Source organism: Aotus nancymaae, unplaced genomic scaffold (genome assembly GCF_030222135.1).
Source record: "Aotus nancymaae isolate 86718 unplaced genomic scaffold, 86718_ANA_hifiasm-v0.15.2.pri h1tg000102l, whole genome shotgun sequence".
In the NCBI taxonomy this organism is placed as follows: domain Eukaryota; kingdom Metazoa; phylum Chordata; class Mammalia; order Primates; family Aotidae; genus Aotus; species Aotus nancymaae.
In genome coordinates this window covers 5,299,779-5,321,640 of record NW_026988517.1, presented here as the reverse complement: position 1 = coordinate 5,321,640, position 21,862 = coordinate 5,299,779, and positions in this window count along the sequence as shown.

Sequence of the window (21,862 nt, the reverse complement as noted above, 5' to 3'; positions counted from 1 at the left end):
ATTCAGCGGTTTGCAAACCCTTTCTGTGCAGAATCCCATAACCGGTATTTCCAGCCCAATTCCGGCATATGTACTAAACAGCAGTAAACTTCGTCTAAAACTCAGGAGAAACTTTTCATTGAGACTGCTCTGCTGTGCGTTCGTTCATCTAAGACAGTTGAATTTATGTTGAGATTCAACGAGTCAGAAACACGTTTCTTCTAGGAGCTGCGTTGGGATATTCCCGAGTGAATGGGATCATAGGCTGTACAGAGAAATATCTGCTTCTAAAACCAAAACGGAGCTATCTAACTGAATGGTTGTCAATATGTGCATTCAACTGACAGAGTTAAACTCACGTGTGGATTCAGCGGTTTGCAAACCCTTTCTGTGCAGAATCCCAAAACCGGTATTTCCAGCCCAATGCCGGCATACGTACTAAACAGCAGTAAACTTCGTCTAAAACTCAGGAGAAACGTTTCCTTGAGACTGATCTGCTGTGCGTTAGTTCAGCGAAGACAGTTGAATCTATGTTGAGATTCAGCGAATCAGACACACGTTTCTTCTAGGAGCTGCGTTGGGATATTGCCGAGTGAATGGGATCATAGGCTGTACAGAGAAATATCTGCTTCTAAAAAAAAAAGGAGCTATCTAACTGAATGGTTGTCAATTTGTGCATTCAACTGACAGAGTTAAACTCACGTGTGGATTCAGCGGTTTGCAAAGGCTTTCTGTGCAGAATCACAAAACCGGTATTTCCAGCCCAATGCAGGCATACGTACTAAACAGCAGGAAGCTTCGTCTAAAACTCAGGAGAAACGATTCCTTGAAACTGCTCTGCTGTGCGTTCGTTCAACTAACAGAGTTGAATCTATGTTGAGATTCAGTGAGTCAGAAACACGTTTCTTCTAGGAGCTGCTTTGGGATATTCCCGAGTGAATGGGATCATAGGCTGTACAGAGAAATATCTGCTTCTAAAACCAAAACGGAGCTATCTAACTGAAAGGTTGTCAATGTGTGCATTCAGCTGACAGATTTAAACTCACGTGTGGATTCAGCGGTTTGCAAACCATTTCTGTGCAGAATCCCGAAACGGGTATTTCCAGCTCAATGCCGGCTTACGTACTAAACAGCAGGAAACTTCGTCTGAAGCTCAGGAGAAACGTTTCCTTGAAACTCCTCTGCTGTGCGTTCGTTCACCTAAGAGAGTTGAATCTATGTTGAGATTCAGCGTGTCAGAAACACGTTTCTTCTAGGAGCTGCGTTGGGATATTCCTGACTGAATCGGACCATAGGCTGTACAGAGAAATATCTGCTTCTAAAACCAGAACGGAGCTATCTAACTGAATGGTTGTCAATGTGTGCATTCAACTGACAGAGTTAAACTCACGTGTGGATTCAGCGGTTTTCAAACCCTTTCTGTGCAGAATCCCAAAACCGGTATTTCCAGCCCAATGCCGGCATACGTACTAAACAGCAGGAAACTTCGTCTAAAACTCAGGAGAAACGTTTCCTTGAAACTGCTCTACTGTGCGTTCGTTCACCTAAGAGAGTTGAATCTATGTTGAGATTCAGCGAGTCAGAAACACGTTTCTTCTAGGAGCTGCGTTGGGATATTCCCGAGTGAATGGGACCATAGGCTGCACGGAGAAATATCTGCTTCTAAAACCAAACGGAGCTTTCTAACTGAATGGTTGTCAATGTGTGCATTCAACTGACAGAGGTAAACTCACGTGTGGATTCAGCGGTTTGCAAACACATTCTGTGCAGAATCCCGAAACCGGCATTTCCTTCCCAATGCCGGCATACGAACGAAACAGCAGTATGACTTCGTCAAAAACTCAGCAGAAACGTTTCCTTGAAACTGCTCTGCTGTGCATTCGTTCACGTAAGAGAGTTGAATCTATGTTGAGATTCAGCGAGTCAGAAACACGTTTCTTCTAGGAGCTGCGTTGGGATATTCCCGAGTGAATGGGACCATAGGCTGTACAGAGAAATATCTGCTTCTAAAACCAAAACGGAGGTATCTAACTGAATGGTTGTCAATGTGTGCATTCAACTGACAGAGTTAAACTCACGTGTGGATTCAGCGGTTTGCAAACCCTTTCTGTGCAGAATCCCAAAACCGGTATTTCCAGCCCAATGCCGGCATACGTACTAAACAGCAGGAAAATTCGTCTAAAACTCAGGAGAAACGTTTCCTTGAAACTGCTCTGCTGTGCGTTCGTTCAACCAAGAGAGTTGAACCTATGTTGAGATTCAGCGAGTCAGAAACACGTTTCTTCTAGGAGCTGCGTTGGGATATTCCCGAGTGAATGGGACCATAGGCTGTACAGAGTAATATCTGCTTCTAAAACCAAAACGGAGCTATCTAACTGAATGGTTGTCAATGTGTGCATTCAACTGACAGAGTTAAACTCACGTGTGGATTCAGCGGTTTCCAAACCCTTTCTGTGCAGAATCCCAATACCGGTTTTTCCAGCCCAATGCCGGCATACGTACTAAACAGCAGGAAACTTTGTCTAAAACTCAGGAGAAACGTTTCCTTGAAACTGCTCTGCTGTGCGTTCGTTCAACCAAGAGAGTTGAACCTATGTTGAGATTCAGCGAGTCAGAAACACGTTTCTTCTAGGAGCTGCGTTGGGATATTCCCGAGTGAATGGGACCATAGGCTGCACAGAGAAATATCTGCTTCTAAAACCAAAACGGAGCTATCTAACTGAATGGTTGTCAATGTGTGCATTCAACTGACAGAGGTAAACCCACCTGTGGATTCAGCGGTTTGCAAACCCTTTCTGTGCAGAATCCCATAACCGGTATTTCCAGCCCAATTCCGGCATATGTACTAAACAGCAGTAAACTTCGTCTAAAACTCAGGAGAAACGTTTCCTTGAGACTGCTCTGCTGTGCGTTCGTTCATCTAAGACAGTTGAATTTATGTTGAGATTCAGCGAGTCAGAAACACGTTTCTTCTAGGAGCTGCTTTGGGATATTACCGAGTGAATGGGATCATAGGCTGTACAGAGAAATATCTGCTTCTAAAACCAAAACGGAGCTATCTAACTGAATGGTTGTCAATATGTGCATTCAACTGACAGAGTTAAACTCACGTGTGGATTCAGCGGTTTGCAAACCCTTTCTGTGCAGAATCCCAAAACCGGTATTTCCAGCCCAATGCCGGCATACGTACTAAACAGCAGTAAACTTCGTCTAAAACTCAGGAGAAACGTTTCCTTGAGACTGATCTGCTGTGCGTTAGTTCAGCGAAGACAGTTGAATCTATGTTGAGATTCAGCGAGTCAGACACACGTTTCTTCTAGGAGCTGCGTTGGGATATTGCCGAGTGAATGGGACCATAGGCTGTACAGAGAAATATCTGCTTCTAAAAAAAAAAAAGGAGCTATCTAACTAAATGGTTGTCAATTTGTGCATTCAACTGACAGAGTTAAACTCACGTGTGGATTCAGCGGTTTGCAAAGGCTTTCTGTGCAGAATCACAAAACCGGTATTTCCAGCCCAATGCAGGCATACGTACTAAACAGCAGGAAGCTTCGTCTAAAACTCAGGAGAAACGATTCCTTGAAACTGCTCTGCTGTGCGTTCGTTCAACTAACAGAGTTGAATCTATGTTGAGATTCAGTGAGTCAGAAACACGTTTCTTCTAGGAGCTGCTTTGGGATATTCCCGAGTGAATGGGATCATAGGCTGTACAGAGAAATATCTGCTTCTAAAACCAAAACGGAGCTATCTAACTGAAAGGTTGTCAATGTGTGCATTCAGCTGACAGAGTTAAACTCACGTGTGGATTCAGCGGTTTGCAAACCATTTCTGTGCAGAATCCCGAAACCGGTATTTCTAGCCCAATGCCGGCTTACGTACTAAACAGCAGGAAACTTCGTCTGAAGCTCAGGAGAAACGTTTCCTTGAAACTCCTCTGCTGTGCGTTCGTTCACCTAAGAGAGTTGAATCTATGTTGAGATTCAGCGTGTCAGAAACACGTTTCTTCTAGGAGCTGCGTTGGGATATTCCCGAGTGAATCGGAAGATAGGCTGTACAGAGAAATATCTGCTTCTAAAACCAAAACGGAGCTATCTAACTGAATGGTTGTCAATGTGTGCATTCAACTGACAGAGTTAAACTCACGTGTGGATTCAGCGGTTTGCAAACCCTTTCTGTACAGAATCCCAAAACCGGTATTTCCAGCCCAATGCCGGCATACGTACTAAACAGCAGGAAACTTCGTCTAAAACTCAGGAGAAACGTTTCCTTGAAACTGTTCTACTGTGCGCTCGTTCCCCTAAGAGAGTTTAATCTATGTTGAGATTCAGCGAGTCAGAAACACGTTTCTTCTAGGAGCTGCTTTGGGATATTCCCGAGTGAATGGGATCATAGGCTGTACAGAGAAATGTCTGCTTCTAAAACCAAAACGGAGCTATCTACCTGAATGGTTGTCAATTTTTGCATTCATCTGACAGAGTTAAGCTCACCTGTGGATTCAGCGGTTTGCAAACCATTTCTGTGCCGAATCCCGAAACCGGTATTTCCAGCCCAATGCCGGCTTACGTACTAAACAGCAGGAAACTTCGTCTGAAGCTCAGGAGAAACGTTTCCTTGAAACTCCTCTGCTGTGCGTTCGTTCACCTAAGAGAGTTGAATCTATGTTGAGATTCAGCGTGTCAAAAACACGTTTCTTCTAGGAGCTGCGTTGGGATATTCCCGAGTGAATCGGACCATAGGCTGTACAGAGAAATATCTGCTTCTAAAACCAGAACGGAGCTATCTAACTGAATGGTTGTCAATGTGTGCATTCAACTGACAGAGTTAAACTCACGTGTGGATTCAGCGGTTTTCAAACCCTTTCTGTGCAGAATCCCAAAACCGGTATTTCCAGCCCAATGCCGGCATACGTACTAAACAGCAGGAAACTTCGTCTAAAACTCAGGAGAAACGTTTCCTTGAAACTGCTCTGCTGTGCGTTCGTTCAACCAAGAGAGTTGAACCTATGTTGAGATTCAGCGAGTCAGAAACACGTTTCTTCTAGGAGCTGCGTTGGGATATTCCCGAGTGAATGGGACCATAGGCTGCACAGAGAAATATCTGCTTCTAAAACCAAAACGGAGCTATCTAACTGAATGGTTGTCAATGTGTGCATTCAACTGACAGAGGTAAACCCACGTGTGGATTCAGTGGTTTGCAAACCCTTTCTGTGCAGAATCCCATAACCGGTATTTCCAGCCCAATTCCGGCATATGTACTAAACAGCAGTAAACTTCGTCTAAAACTCAGGAGAAACGTTTCCTTGAGACTGCTCTGCTGTGCGTTCGTTCATCTAAGACAGTTGAATTTATGTTGAGATTCAACGAGTCAGAAACACGTTTCTTCTAGGAGCTGCGTTGGGATATTCCCGAGTGAATGGGATCATAGGCTGTACAGAGAAATATCTGCTTCTAAAACCAAAACGGAGCTATCTAACTGAATGGTTGTCAATATGTGCATTCAACTGACAGAGTTAAACTCACGTGTGGATTCAGCGGTTTGCAAACCCTTTCTGTGCAGAATCCCAAAACCGGTATTTCCAGCCCAATGCCGTCATACGTACTAAACAGCAGTAAACTTCGTCTAAAACTCAGGAGAAACGTTTCCTTGAGACTGATCTGCTGTGCGTTAGTTCAGCGAAGACAGTTGAATCTATGTTGAGATTCAGCGAGTCAGACACACGTTTCTTCTAGGAGCTGCGTTGGGATATTGCCGAGTGAATGGGACCATAGACTGTACAGAGAAATATCTGCTTCTAAAAAAAAAAAGGAGCTATCTAACTGAATGGTTGTCAATTTGTGCATTCAACTGACAGAGTTAAACTCACGTGTGGATTCAGCGGTTTGCAAAGGCTTTCTGTGCAGAATCACAAAACCGGTATTTCCAGCCCAATGCAGGCATACGTACTAAACAGCAGGAAGCTTCATCTAAAACTCAGGAGAAACGATTCCTTGAAACTGCTCTGCTGTGGGTTCGTTCAACTAACAGAGTTGAATCTATGTTGAGATTCAGTGAGTCAGAAACACGTTTCTTCTAGGAGCTGCTTTGGGATATTACCGAGTGAATGGGATCATAGGCTGTACAGAGAAATATCTGCTTCTAAAACCAAAACGGAGCTATCTAACTGAATGGTTGTCAATATGTGCATTCAACTGACAGAGTTAAACTCACGTGTGGATTCAGCGGTTTGCAAACCCTTTCTGTGCAGAATCCCAAAACCGGTATTTCCAGCCCAATGCCGGCATACGTACTAAACAGCAGTAAACTTCGTCTAAAACTCAGGAGAAACGTTTCCTTGAGACTGATCTGCTGTGCGTTAGTTCAGCGAAGACAGTTGAATCTATGTTGAGATTCAGCGAGTCAGACACACGTTTCTTCTAGGAGCTGCGTTGGGATATTGCCGAGTGAATGGGACCATAGGCTGTACAGAGAAATATCTGCTTCTAAAAAAAAAAAGGAGCTATCTAACTAAATGGTTGTCAATTTGTGCATTCAACTGACAGAGTTAAACTCACGTGTGGATTCAGCGGTTTGCAAAGACTTTCTGTGCAGAATCACAAAACCGGTATTTCCAGCCCAATGCAGGCATACGTACTAAACAGCAGGAAGCTTCGTCTAAAACTCAGGAGAAACGATTCCTTGAAACTGCTCTGCTGTGCGTTCGTTCAACTAACAGAGTTGAATCTATGTTGAGATTCAGCGAGTCAGAAACACGTTTCTTCTAGGAGCTGCTTTGGGATATTCCCGAGTGAATGGGATCATAGGCTGTACAGAGAAATGTCTGCTTCTAAAACCAAAACGGAGCTATCTACCTGAATGGTTGTCAATTTGTGCATTCATCTGACAGAGTTAAGCTCACCTGTGGATTCAGCGGTTTGCAAACCATTTCTGTGCCGAATCCCGAAACCGGTATTTCCAGCCCAATGCCGGCTTACGTACTAAACAGCAGGAAACTTCGTCTGAAGCTCAGGAGAAACGTTTCCTTGAAACTCCTCTGCTGTTCGTTCGTTCACCTAAGAGAGTTGAATCTATGTTGAGATTCAGCGTGTCAGAAACACGTTTCTTCTAGGAGCTGCGTTGGGATATTCCCGAGTGAATCGGACCATAGGCTGTACAGAGAAATATCTGCTTCTAAAACCAGAACGGAGCTATCTAACTGAATGGTTGTCAATGTGTGCATTCAACTGACAGAGTTAAACTCACGTGTGGATTCAGCGGTTTTCAAACCCTTTCTGTGCAGAATCCCAAAACCGGTATTTCCAGCCCAATGCCGGCATACGTACTAAACAGCAGGAAACTTCGTCTAAAACTCAGGAGAAACGTTTCCTTGAAACTGCTCTGCTGTGCGTTCGTTCAACCAAGAGAGTTGAACCTATGTTGAGATTCAGCGAGTCAGAAACACGTTTCTTCTAGGAGCTGCGTTGGGATATTCCCGAGTGAATGGGACCATAGGCTGCACAGAGAAATATCTGCTTCTAAAACCAAAACGGAGCTATCTAACTGAATGGTTGTCAATGTGTGCATTCAACTGACAGAGGTAAACCCACGTGTGGATTCAGCGGTTTGCAAACCCTTTCTGTGCAGAATCCCATAACCGGTATTTCCAGCCCAATTCCGGCATATGTACTAAACAGCAGTAAACTTCGTCTAAAACTCAGGAGAAACGTTTCATTGAGACTGCTCTGCTGTGCGTTCGTTCATCTAAGACAGTTGAATTTATGTTGAGATTCAACGAGTCAGAAACACGTTTCTTCTAGGAGCTGCGTTGGGATATTCCCGAGTGAATGGGATCATAGGCTGTACAGAGAAATATCTGCTTCTAAAACCAAAACGGAGCTATCTAACTGAATGGTTGTCAATATGTGCATTCAACTGACAGAGTTAAACTCACGTGTGGATTCAGCGGTTTGCAAACCCTTTCTGTGCAGAATCCCAAAACCGGTATTTCCAGCCCAATGCCGGCATACGTACTAAACAGCAGTAAACTTCGTCTAAAACTCAGGAGAAACGTTTCCTTGAGACTGATCTGCTGTGCGTTAGTTCAGCGAAGACAGTTGAATCTATGTTGAGATTCAGCGAATCAGACACACGTTTCTTCTAGGAGCTGCGTTGGGATATTGCCGAGTGAATGGGATCATAGGCTGTACAGAGAAATATCTGCTTCTAAAAAAAAAAGGAGCTATCTAACTGAATGGTTGTCAATTTGTGCATTCAACTGACAGAGTTAAACTCACGTGTGGATTCAGCGGTTTGCAAAGGCTTTCTGTGCAGAATCACAAAACCGGTATTTCCAGCCCAATGCAGGCATACGTACTAAACAGCAGGAAGCTTCGTCTAAAACTCAGGAGAAACGATTCCTTGAAACTGCTCTGCTGTGCGTTCGTTCAACTAACAGAGTTGAATCTATGTTGAGATTCAGTGAGTCAGAAACACGTTTCTTCTAGGAGCTGCTTTGGGATATTCCCGAGTGAATGGGATCATAGGCTGTACAGAGAAATATCTGCTTCTAAAACCAAAACGGAGCTATCTAACTGAAAGGTTGTCAATGTGTGCATTCAGCTGACAGATTTAAACTCACGTGTGGATTCAGCGGTTTGCAAACCATTTCTGTGCAGAATCCCGAAACGGGTATTTCCAGCTCAATGCCGGCTTACGTACTAAACAGCAGGAAACTTCGTCTGAAGCTCAGGAGAAACGTTTCCTTGAAACTCCTCTGCTGTGCGTTCGTTCACCTAAGAGAGTTGAATCTATGTTGAGATTCAGCGTGTCAGAAACACGTTTCTTCTAGGAGCTGCGTTGGGATATTCCTGAGTGAATCGGACCATAGGCTGTACAGAGAAATATCTGCTTCTAAAACCAGAACGGAGCTATCTAACTGAATGGTTGTCAATGTGTGCATTCAACTGACAGAGTTAAACTCACGTGTGGATTCAGCGGTTTTCAAACCCTTTCTGTGCAGAATCCCAAAACCGGTATTTCCAGCCCAATGCCGGCATACGTACTAAACAGCAGGAAACTTCGTCTAAAACTCAGGAGAAACGTTTCCTTGAAACTGCTCTACTGTGCGTTCGTTCACCTAAGAGAGTTGAATCTATGTTGAGATTCAGCGAGTCAGAAACACGTTTCTTCTAGGAGCTGCGTTGGGATATTCCCGAGTGAATGGGACCATAGGCTGCACGGAGAAATATCTGCTTCTAAAACCAAACGGAGCTATCTAACTGAATGGTTGTCAATGTGTGCATTCAACTGACAGAGGTAAACTCACGTGTGGATTCAGCGGTTTGCAAACACATTCTGTGCAGAATCCCGAAACCGGCATTTCCTTCCCAATGCCGGCATACGTACGAAACAGCAGTATGACTTCGTCAAAAACTCAGCAGAAACGTTTCCTTGAAACTGCTCTGCTGTGCATTCGTTCACGTAAGAGAGTTGAATCTATGTTGAGATTCAGCGAGTCAGAAACACGTTTCTTCTAGGAGCTGCGTTGGGATATTCCCGAGTGAATGGGACCATAGGCTGTACAGAGAAATATCTGCTTCTAAAACCAAAACGGAGGTATCTAACTGAATGGTTGTCAATGTGTGCATTCAACTGACAGAGTTAAACTCACGTGTGGATTCAGCGGTTTGCAAACCCTTTCTGTGCAGAATCCCAAAACCGGTATTTCCAGCCCAATGCCGGCATACGTACTAAACAGCAGGAAAATTCGTCTAAAACTCAGGAGAAACGTTTCCTTGAAACTGCTCTGCTGTGCGTTCGTTCAACCAAGAGAGTTGAACCTATGTTGAGATTCAGCGAGTCAGAAACACGTTTCTTCTAGGAGCTGCGTTGGGATATTCCCGAGTGAATGGGACCATAGGCTGTACAGAGTAATATCTGCTTCTAAAACCAAAACGGAGCTATCTAACTGAATGGTTGTCAATGTGTGCATTCAACTGACAGAGTTAAACTCACGTGTGGATTCAGCGGTTTCCAAACCCTTTCTGTGCAGAATCCCAAAACCGGTTTTTCCAGCCCAATGCCGGCATACGTACTAAACAGCAGGAAACTTTGTCTAAAACTCAGGAGAAACGTTTCCTTGAAACTGCTCTGCTGTGCGTTCGTTCAACCAAGAGAGTTGAACCTATGTTGAGATTCAGCGAGTCAGAAACACGTTTCTTCTAGGAGCTGCGTTGGGATATTCCCGAGTGAATGGGACCATAGGCTGCACAGAGAAATATCTGCTTCTAAAACCAAAACGGAGCTATCTAACTGAATGGTTGTCAATGTGTGCATTCAACTGACAGAGGTAAACCCACCTGTGGATTCAGCGGTTTGCAAACCCTTTCTGTGCAGAATCCCATAACCGGTATTTCCAGCCCAATTCCGGCATATGTACTAAACAGCAGTAAACTTCGTCTAAAACTCAGGAGAAACGTTTCCTTGAGACTGCTCTGCTGTGCGTTCGTTCATCTAAGACAGTTGAATTTATGTTGAGATTCAGCGAGTCAGAAACACGTTTCTTCTAGGAGCTGCTTTGGGATATTACCGAGTGAATGGGATCATAGGCTGTACAGAGAAATATCTGCTTCTAAAACCAAAACGGAGCTATCTAACTGAATGGTTGTCAATATGTGCATTCAACTGACAGAGTTAAACTCACGTGTGGATTCAGCGGTTTGCAAACCCTTTCTGTGCAGAATCCCAAAACCGGTATTTCCAGCCCAATGCCGGCATACGTACTAAACAGCAGTAAACTTCGTCTAAAACTCAGGAGAAACGTTTCCTTGAGACTGATCTGCTGTGCGTTAGTTCAGCGAAGACAGTTGAATCTATGTTGAGATTCAGTGAGTCAGAAACACGTTTCTTCTAGGAGCTGCTTTGGGATATTCCCGAGTGAATGGGATCATAGGCTGTACAGAGAAATATCTGCTTCTAAAACCAAAAGGGAGCTATCTAACTGAAAGGTTGTCAATGTGTGCATTCAGCTGACAGAGTTAAACTCACGTGTGGATTCAGCGGTTTGCAAACCATTTCTGTGCAGAATCCCGAAACCGGCATTTCCAGCCCAATGCCGGCTTACGTACTAAACAGCAGGAAACTTCGTCTGAAGCTCAGGAGAAACGTTTCCTTGAAACTCCTCTGCTGTGCGTTCGTTCACCTAAGAGAGTTGAATCTATGTTGAGATTCAGCGTGTCAGAAACACGTTTCTTCTAGGAGCTGCGTTGGGATATTCCCGAGTGAATCGGAACATAGGCTGTACAGAGAAATATCTGCTTCTAAAACCAAAACGGAGCTATCTAACTGAATGGTTGTCAATGTGTGCATTCAACTGACAGAGTTAAACTCACGTGTGGATTCAGCGGTTTGCAAACCCTTTCTGTACAGAATCCCAAAACCGGTATTTCCAGCCCAATGCCGGAATACGTACTAAACAGCAGGAAACTTCGTCTAAAACTCAGGAGAAACGTTTCCTTGAAACTGCTCTACTGTGCGCTCGTTCACCTAAGAGAGTTGAATCTATGTTGAGATTCAGCGAGTCAGAAACACGTTTCTTCTAGGAGCTGCCTTGGGATATTCCCGAGTGAATGGGATCATAGGCTGTACAGAGAAATGTCTGCTTCTAAAACCAAAACGGAGCTATCTACCTGAATGGTTGTCAATTTGTGCATTCAGCTGACAGAGTTAAGCTCACCTCTGGATTCAGCGGTTTGCAAACCATTTCTGTGCAGAATCCCGAAACCGGTATTTCCAGCCCAATGCCGGCTTACGTACTAAACAGCAGGAAACTTCGTCTGAAGCTCAGGAGAAACGTTTCCTAGAAACTCCTCTGCTGTGCGTTCGTTCACCTAAGAGAGTTGAATCTATGTTGAGATTCAGCGTGTCAGAAACACGTTTCTTCTAGGAGCTGCGTTGGGATATTCCCGAGTGAATCGGACCATAGGCTGTACAGAGAAATATCTGCTTCTAAAACCAGAACGGAGCTATCTAACTGAATGGTTGTCAATGTGTGCATTCAACTGACAGAGTTAATCTCACTTGTGGATAAAGCGGTTCTCAAACCATTTCTGTGCAGAATCCCGAAACCGGTATTTCCAGCCCAATGTCGGCTTACGTACTAAACAGCAGGAAACTTCGTCTGAAGCTCAGGAGAAACGTTTCCTTGAAACTCCTCTGCTGTGCGTTCGTTCACCTAAGAGAGTTGAATCTATGTTGAGATTCAGCGTGTCAGAAACACGTTTCTTCTAGGAGCTGCGTTGGGATATTCCCGAGTGAATCGGAACATAGGCTGTACAGAGAAATATCTGCTTCTAAAACCAAAAAGGAGCTATCTAACTGAATGGTTGTCAATGTGTGCATTCAACTGACAGAGTTAAACTCACGTGTGGATTCAGCGGTTTGCAAACCCTTTCTGTACAGAATCCCAAAACCGGTATTTCCAGCCCAATGCCGGCATACGTACTAAACAGCAGGAAACTTCGTCTAAAACTCAGGAGAAACGTTTCCTTGAAACTGCTCTACTGTGCGCTCGTTCACCTAAGAGAGTTGAATCTATGTTGAGATTCAGCGAGTCAGAAACACGTTTCTTCTAGGAGCTGCTTTGGGATATTCCCGAGTGAATGGGATCATAGGCTGTACAGAGAAATGTCTGCTTCTAAAACCAAAACGGAGCTATCTACCTGAATGGTTGTCAATTTGTGCATTCAGCTGACAGAGTTAAGCTCACCTGTGGATTCAGCGGTTTGCAAACCATTTCTGTGCAGAATCCCGAAACCGGTATTTCCAGCCCAATGCCGGCTTACGTACTAAACAGCAGGAAACTTCGTCTGAAGCTCAGGAGAAACGTTTCCTTGAAACTCCTCTGCTGTGCGTTCGTTCACCTAAGAGAGTTGAATCTATGTTGAGATTCAACGTGTCAGAAACACGTTTCTTCTAGGAGCTGCGTTGGGATATTCCCGAGTGAATCGGACCATAGGCTGTACAGAGAAATATCTGCTTCTAAAACCAGAACGGAGCTATCTAACTGAATGGTTGTCAATGTGTGCATTCAACTGACAGAGTTAATCTCACTTGTGGATAAAGCGGTTCTCAAACCCTTTCTGTGCAGAATCCCAAAACCGGTATTTCCAGCCCAATGCCGGCATACGTACTAAACAGCAGGAAACTTCGTCTAAAACTCAGGAGAAACGTTTCCTTGAAACTGCTCTACTGTGCGTTCGTTCACCTAAGAGAGTTGAATCTATGTTGAGATTCAGCGAGTCAGAAACACGTTTCTTCTAGGAGCTGCGTTGGGATATTCCCGAGTGAATGGGACCATAGGCTGCACGGAGAAATATCTGCTTCTAAAACCAAAACGGAGCTATCTAACTGAATGGTTGTCAATGTGTGCATTCAACTGACAGAGGTAAACTCACGTGTGGATTCAGCGGTTTGCAAACACATTCTGTGCAGAATCCCGAAACCGGCATTTCCTTCCCAATGCCGGCATACGTACGAAACAGCAGTATGACTTCGTCAAAAACTCAGGAGAAACGTTTCCTTGAAACTGCTCTGCTGTGCATTCGTTCACGTAAGAGAGTTGAATCTATGTTGAGATTCAGCGAGTCAGAAACACGTTTCTTCTAGGAGCTGCGTTGGGATATTCCCGAGTGAATGGGACCATAGGATGTACAGAGAAATATCTGCTTCTAAAACCAAAACGGAGCAATCTAACTGAATCGTTGTCAATGTGTGCATTCAACTGACAGAGTTAAACTCACGTGTGGATTCAGCGGTTTGCAAACCCTTTCTGTGCAGAATCCCAAAACCAGTTTTTCCAGCCCAATGCCGGCATACGTACTAAACAGCAGGAAACTTCGTCTAAAACTCAGGAGAAACGTTTCCTTGAAACTGCTCTGCTGTGCGTTCGTTCAACCAAGAGAGTTGAACCTATGTTGAGATTCAGCGAGTCAGAAACACGTTTCTTCTAGGAGCTCCGTTGGGATATTCCCGAGTGAATGGGACCATAGGCTGCACAGAGAAATATCTGCTTCTAAAACCAAAACGGAGCTATCTAACTGAATGGTTGTCAATGTGTGCATTCAACTGACAGAGGTAAACCCACGTGTGGATTCAGCGGTTTGCAAACCCTTTCTGTGCAGAATCCCATAACCGGTATTTCCAGCCCAATTCCGGCATATGTACTAAACAGCAGTAAACTTCGTCTAAAACTCAGGAGAAACGTTTCCTTGAGACTGCTCTGCTGTGCGTTCGTTCATCTAAGACAGTTGAATTTATGTTGAGATTCAACGAGTCAGAAACACATTTCTTCTAGGAGCTGCGTTGGGATATTCCCGAGTGAATGGGATCATAGGCTGTACAGAGAAATATCTGCTTCTAAAACCAAAACGGAGCTATCTAACTGAATGGTTGTCAATATGTGCATTCAACTGACAGAGTTAAACTCACGTGTGGATTCAGCGGTTTGCAAACCCTTTCTGTGCAGAATCCCAAAACCGGTATTTCCAGCCCAATGCCGTCATATGTACTAAACAGCAGTAAACTTCGTCTAAAACTCAGGAGAAACGTTTCCTTGAGACTGATCTGCTGTGCGTTAGTTCAGCGAAGACAGTTGAATCTATGTTGAGATTCAGCGAGTCAGACACACGTTTCTTCTAGGAGCTGCGTTGGGATATTCCCGAGTGAATGGGACCATAGGCTGTACAGAGAAATATCTGCTTCTAAAAAAAAAAAGGAGCTATCTAACTGAATGGTTGTCAATTTGTGCATTCAACTGACAGAGTTAAACTCACGTGTGGATTCAGCGGTTTGCAAAGGCTTTCTGTGCAGAATCACAAAACCGGTATTTCCAGCCCAATGCAGGCATACGTACTAAACAGCAGGAAGCTTCGTCTAAAACTCAGGAGAAACGATTCCTTGAAACTGCTCTGCTGTGCGTTCGTTCAACTAACAGAGTTGAATCTATGTTGAGATTCAGTGAGTCAGAAACACGTTTCTTCTAGGAGCTGCTTTGGGATATTCCCGAGTGAATGGGATCATAGGCTGTACAGAGAAATATCTGCTTCTAAAACCAAAACGGAGCTATCTAACTGAAAGGTTGTCAATGTGTGCATTCAGCTGACAGATTTAAACTCACGTGTGGATTCAGCGGTTTGCAAACCATTTCTGTGCAGAATCCCGAAACGGGTATTTCCAGCTCAATGCCGGCTTACGTACTAAACAGCAGGAAACTTCGTCTGAAGCTCAGGAGAAACGTTTCCTTGAAACTCCTCTGCTGTGCGTTCGTTCACCTAAGAGAGTTGAATCTATGTTGAGATTCAGCGTGTCAGAAACACGTTTCTTCTAGGAGCTGCGTTGGGATATTCCTGAGTGAATCGGACCATAGGCTGTACAGAGAAATATCTGCTTCTAAAACCAGAACGGAGCTATCTAACTGAATGGTTGTCAATGTGTGCATTCAACTGACAGAGTTAAACTCACGTGTGGATTCAGCGGTTTTCAAACCCTTTCTGTGCAGAATCCCAAAACCGGTATTTCCAGCCCAATGCCGGCATACGTACTAAACAGCAGGAAACTTCGTCTAAAACTCAGGAGAAACGTTTCCTTGAAACTGCTCTACTGTGCGTTCGTTCACCTAAGAGAGTTGAATCTATGTTGAGATTCAGCGAGTCAGAAACACGTTTCTTCTAGGAGCTGCGTTGGGATATTCCCGAGTGAATGGGACCATAGGCTGCACGGAGAAATATCTGCTTCTAAAACCAAACGGAGCTATCTAACTGAATGGTTGTCAATGTGTGCATTCAACTGACAGAGGTAAACTCACGTGTGGATTCAGCGGTTTGCAAACACATTCTGTGCAGAATCCCGAAACCGGCATTTCCTTCCCAATGCCGGCATACGTACGAAACAGCAGTATGACTTCGTCAAAAACTCAGCAGAAACGTTTCCTTGAAACTGCTCTGCTGTGCATTCGTTCACGTAAGAGAGTTGAATCTATGTTGAGATTCAGCGAGTCAGAAACACGTTTCTTCTAGGAGCTGCGTTGGGATATTCCCGAGTGAATGGGACCATAGGCTGTACAGAGAAATATCTGCTTCTAAAACCAAAACGGAGGTATCTAACTGAATGGTTGTCAATGTGTGCATTCAACTGACAGAGTTAAACTCACGTGTGGATTCAGCGGTTTGCAAACCCTTTCTGTGCAGAATCCCAAAACCGGTATTTCCAGCCCAATGCCGGCATACGTACTAAACAGCAGGAAAATTCGTCTAAAACTCAGGAGAAACGTTTCCTTGAAACTGCTCTGCTGTGCGTTCGTTCAACCAAGAGAGTTGAACCTATGTTGAGATTCAGCGAGTCAGAAACACGTTTCTTCTAGGAGCTGCGTTGGGATATTCCCGAGTGAATGGGACCATAGGCTGTACAGAGTAATATCTGCTTCTAAAACCAAAACGGAGCTATCTAACTGAATGGTTGTCAATGTGTGCATTCAACTGACAGAGTTAAACTCACGTGTGGATTCAGCGGTTTCCAAACCCTTTCTGTGCAGAATCCCAAAACCGGTTTTTCCAGCCCAATGCCGGCATACGTACTAAACAGCAGGAAACTTTGTCTAAAACTCAGGAGAAACGTTTCCTTGAAACTGCTCTGCTGTGCGTTCGTTCAACCAAGAGAGTTGAACCTATGTTGAGATTCAGCGAGTCAGAAACACGTTTCTTCTAGGAGCTGCGTTGGGATATTCCCGAGTGAATGGGACCATAGGCTGCACAGAGAAATATCTGCTTCTAAAACCAAAACGGAGCTATCTAACTGAATGGTTGTCAATGTGTGCATTCAACTGACAGAGGTAAACCCACCTGTGGATTCAGCGGTTTGCAAACCCTTTCTGTGCAGAATCCCATAACCGGTATTTCCAGCCCAATTCCGGCATATGTACTAAACAGCAGTAAACTTCGTCTAAAACTCAGGAGAAACGTTTCCTTGAGACTGCTCTGCTGTGCGTTCGTTCATCTAAGACAGTTGAATTTATGTTGAGATTCAGCGAGTCAGAAACACGTTTCTTCTAGGAGCTGCTTTGGGATATTACCGAGTGAATGGGATCATAGGCTGTACAGAGAAATATCTGCTTCTAAAACCAAAACGGAGCTATCTAACTGAATGGTTGTCAATATGTGCATTCAACTGACAGAGTTAAACTCACGTGTGGATTCAGCGGTTTGCAAACCCTTTCTGTGCAGAATCCCAAAACCGGTATTTCCAGCCCAATGCCGGCATACGTACTAAACAGCAGTAAACTTCGTCTAAAACTCAGGAGAAACGTTTCCTTGAGACTGATCTGCTGTGCGTTAGTTCAGCGAAGACAGTTGAATCTATGTTGAGATTCAGTGAGTCAGAAACACGTTTCTTCTAGGAGCTGCTTTGGGATATTCCCGAGTGAATGGGATCATAGGCTGTACAGAGAAATATCTGCTTCTAAAACCAAAAGGGAGCTATCTAACTGAAAGGTTGTCAATGTGTGCATTCAGCTGACAGAGTTAAACTCACGTGTGGATTCAGCGGTTTGCAAACCATTTCTGTGCAGAATCCCGAAACCGGCATTTCCAGCCCAATGCCGGCTTACGTACTAAACAGCAGGAAACTTCGTCTGAAGCTCAGGAGAAACGTTTCCTTGAAACTCCTCTGCTGTGCGTTCGTTCACCTAAGAGAGTTGAATCTATGTTGAGATTCAGCGTGTCAGAAACACGTTTCTTCTAGGAGCTGCGTGGGGATATTCCCGAGTGAATCGGAACATAGGCTGTACAGAGAAATATCTGCTTCTAAAACCAAAACGGAGCTATCTAACTGAATGGTTGTCAATGTGTGCATTCAACTGACAGAGTTAAACTCACGTGTGGATTCAGCGGTTTGCAAACCCTTTCTGTACAGAATCCCAAAACCGGTATTTCCAGCCCAATGCCGGAATACGTACTAAACAGCAGGAAACTTCGTCTAAAACTCAGGAGAAACGTTTCCTTGAAACTGCTCTGCTGTGCGCTCGTTCACCTAAGAGAGTTGAATCTATGTTGAGATTCAGCGAGTCAGAAACACGTTTCTTCTAGGAGCTGCTTTGGGATATTCCCGAGTGAATGGGATCATAGGCTGTACAGAGAAATGTCTGCTTCTAAAACCAAAACGGAGCTATCTACCTGAATGGTTGTCAATTTGTGCATTCAGCTGACAGAGTTAAGCTCACCTCTGGATTCAGCGGTTTGCAAACCATTTCTGTGCAGAATCCCGAAACCGGTATTTCCAGCCCAATGCCGGCTTACGTACTAAACAGCAGGAAACTTCGTCTGAAGCTCAGGAGAAACGTTTCCTAGAAACTCCTCTGCTGTGCGTTCGTTCACCTAAGAGAGTTGAATCTATGTTGAGATTCAGCGTGTCAGAAACACGTTTCTTCTAGGAGCTGCGTTGGGATATTCCCGAGTGAATCGGACCATAGGCTGTACAGAGAAATATCTGCTTCTAAAACCAGAACGGAGCTATCTAACTGAATGGTTGTCAATGTGTGCATTCAACTGACAGAGTTAATCTCACTTGTGGATAAAGCGGTTCTCAAACCATTTCTGTGCAGAATCCCGAAACCGGTATTTCCAGCCCAATGTCGGCTTACGTACTAAACAGCAGGAAACTTCGTCTGAAGCTCAGGAGAAACGTTTCCTTGAAACTCCTCTGCTGTGCGTTCGTTCACCTAAGAGAGTTGAATCTATGTTGAGATTCAGCGTGTCAGAAACACGTTTCTTCTAGGAGCTGCGTTGGGATATTCCCGAGTGAATCGGAACATAGGCTGTACAGAGAAATATCTGCTTCTAAAACCAAAAAGGAGCTATCTAACTGAATGGTTGTCAATGTGTGCATTCAACTGACAGAGTTAAACTCACGTGTGGATTCAGCGGTTTGCAAACCCTTTCTGTACAGAATCCCAAAACCGGTATTTCCAGCCCAATGCCGGCATACGTACTAAACAGCAGGAAACTTCGTCTAAAACTCAGGAGAAACGTTTCCTTGAAACTGCTCTACTGTGCGCTCGTTCACCTAAGAGAGTTGAATCTATGTTGAGATTCAGCGAGTCAGAAACACGTTTCTTCTAGGAGCTGCTTTGGGATATTCCCGAGTGAATGGGATCATAGGCTGTACAGAGAAATGTCTGCTTCTAAAACCAAAACGGAGCTATCTACCTGAATGGTTGTCAATTTGTGCATTCAGCTGACAGAGTTAAGCTCACCTGTGGATTCAGCGGTTTGCAAACCATTTCTGTGCAGAATCCCGAAACCGGTATTTCCAGCCCAATGCCGGCTTACGTACTAAACAGCAGGAAACTTCGTCTGAAGCTCAGGAGAAACGTTTCCTTGAAACTCCTCTGCTGTGCGTTCGTTCACCTAAGAGAGTTGAATCTATGTTGAGATTCAACGTGTCAGAAACACGTTTCTTCTAGGAGCTGCGTTGGGATATTCCCGAGTGAATCGGACCATAGGCTGTACAGAGAAATATCTGCTTCTAAAACCAGAACGGAGCTATCTAACTGAATGGTTGTCAATGTGTGCATTCAACTGACAGAGTTAATCTCACTTGTGGATAAAGCGGTTCTCAAACCCTTTCTGTGCAGAATCCCAAAACCGGTATTTCCAGCCCAATGCCGGCATACGTACTAAACAGCAGGAAACTTCGTCTAAAACTCAGGAGAAACGTTTCCTTGAAACTGCTCTACTGTGCGTTCGTTCACCTAAGAGAGTTGAATCTATGTTGAGATTCAGCGAGTCAGAAACACGTTTCTTCTAGGAGCTGCGTTGGGATATTCCCGAGTGAATGGGATCATAGGCTGTACAGAGAAATATCTGCTTCTAAAACCAAAACGGAGCTATCTAACTGAATGGTTGTCAATATGTGCATTCAACTGACACAGTTAAACTCACGTGTGGAATCAGCGGTTTGCAAACCCTTTCTGTGCAGAATCCCAAAACCGGTATTTCCAGCCCAATGCCGGCATACGTACTAAACAGCAGTAAACTTCGTCTAAAACTCAGGAGAAACGTTTCCTTGAGACTGATTTGCTGTGGGTTAGTTCAGCGAAGACAGTTGAATCTATGTTGAGATTCAGCGAGTCAGACACACGTTTCTTCTAGGAGCTGCGTTGGGATATTCCCGAGTGAATGGGACCATAAGCTGTACAGAGAAATATCTGCTTCTAAAACCAAAGCAGAGCTATCTATCTGAATGGCTGTCAATGTGTGCATTCAACTGACAGAGTTAAACTCACCAGTGGATTCAGCGGTTTGCAAACCCTTTCTGTGCAGAATTCCAAAACCGGTATTTACTGCCCAATGCAGGCATACATACAAAACCGCAGGAAACTTCGTCTAAAACTCAGGAGAAACCTTTCCTTGAAACTGCTCTGCTGGGCGTTCGTTCACCTAAGAGAGTTGAATCTATGTTGAGATTCAGCGAGTCAGAAACACGTTTCTTCTAGGAGCTGCGCTGGGATATTCCCGAGAGAATGGGACCATAGGCTGTACGGAGAAATATCTGCTCCTAAAATCAAAACGGAGCTATCTAACTGAATGGTTGTCAATGTGTGCCTTCAACTGACAGAGTTAAACTCACGTGTGGATTCAGCGGTTTGCAAACGCTTTCTGTGCAGAATCCCAAAACCGGTATCTCCAGCCCAATGCAGGCATGCGTACTAAACAGCAGGAAACTTCGTCTAAAACTCAGGAGAAACGTTTCCATGAAACTGTTCTGCTGTGCGTTCGTTCACCTAAGAGAGTTGAATCTATGTTGAGATTCAGCGGGTCAGAAACACGTTTCTTCTAGGAGCTGCGTTGGGATATTCCCGAGTGAATCGGACCATAGGCTGTACAGAGAAATATCTGCTTCTAAAACCAAAACGGAACTATCTAACTGAATGGTTGTCAATGTGTGCATTCAACTGACAGAGTTAAACTCACGTGTGGATTCAGTGGTTTGCAAACGCTTTCTGTGCAGAATCCCAAAACCGGTATTTCCAGCCCAATGCCGGCATACATTCTAAACAGGAGGAAACTTCGTCTAAAACTCAGGAGAAACGTTTCCTTGAAACTGCTTTGCTGTGCGTTCGTTCACCTAAGAGAGTTGAATCTATGTTGAGATTCAGCGAGTCAGAATCACGTTTCTTCTAGGAACTGCGTTCGGATATTCCCGAGTGAAAGGGACCATAGGCTGCACAGAGAAATATCTGCTTCTAAAACCAAAACGGAGCTATCTAACTGAATGGTTGTCAATGTGTGCATTCAACGGACAGAGTTAAACTCATGTGCGGATTCAGCGGTTTGCAAACGCTTTCTGTGCCGAATCCCAAAACCGGTATTTCCAGCCCAATGCCGGCATACGTTCTAAACAGGAGGAAACTTCGTCTAAAACTGAGGAGAAACGTTTCCTTGAAACTGCTTTGCTGTGCGTTCGTTCACCTAAGAGAGTTGAATCTATGTTGAGATTCAGCGAGTCAGAATCACGTTCCTTCTAGGAACTGCGTTCGGATATTCCCGAGTGAATGGGACCATAGGCTGTACAGAGAAATATCTGCTTCTAAAAAAAAAAAGGAGATATCTAACTGAATGGTTGTCAATTTGTGCATTCAACTGACAGAGTTAAACTCACGTGTGGATTCAGCGGTTTGCAAAGGCTTTCTGTGCAGAATCACAAAACCGGTATTTCCAGCCCAATGCAGGCATACGTACTAAACAGCAGGAAACTTCGTCTAAAACTCAGGAGAAACGATTCCTTGAAACTGCTCTGCTGTGCGTTCGTTCAACTAAGAGAGTTGAATCTATGTTGAGATTCAGTGAGTCAGAAA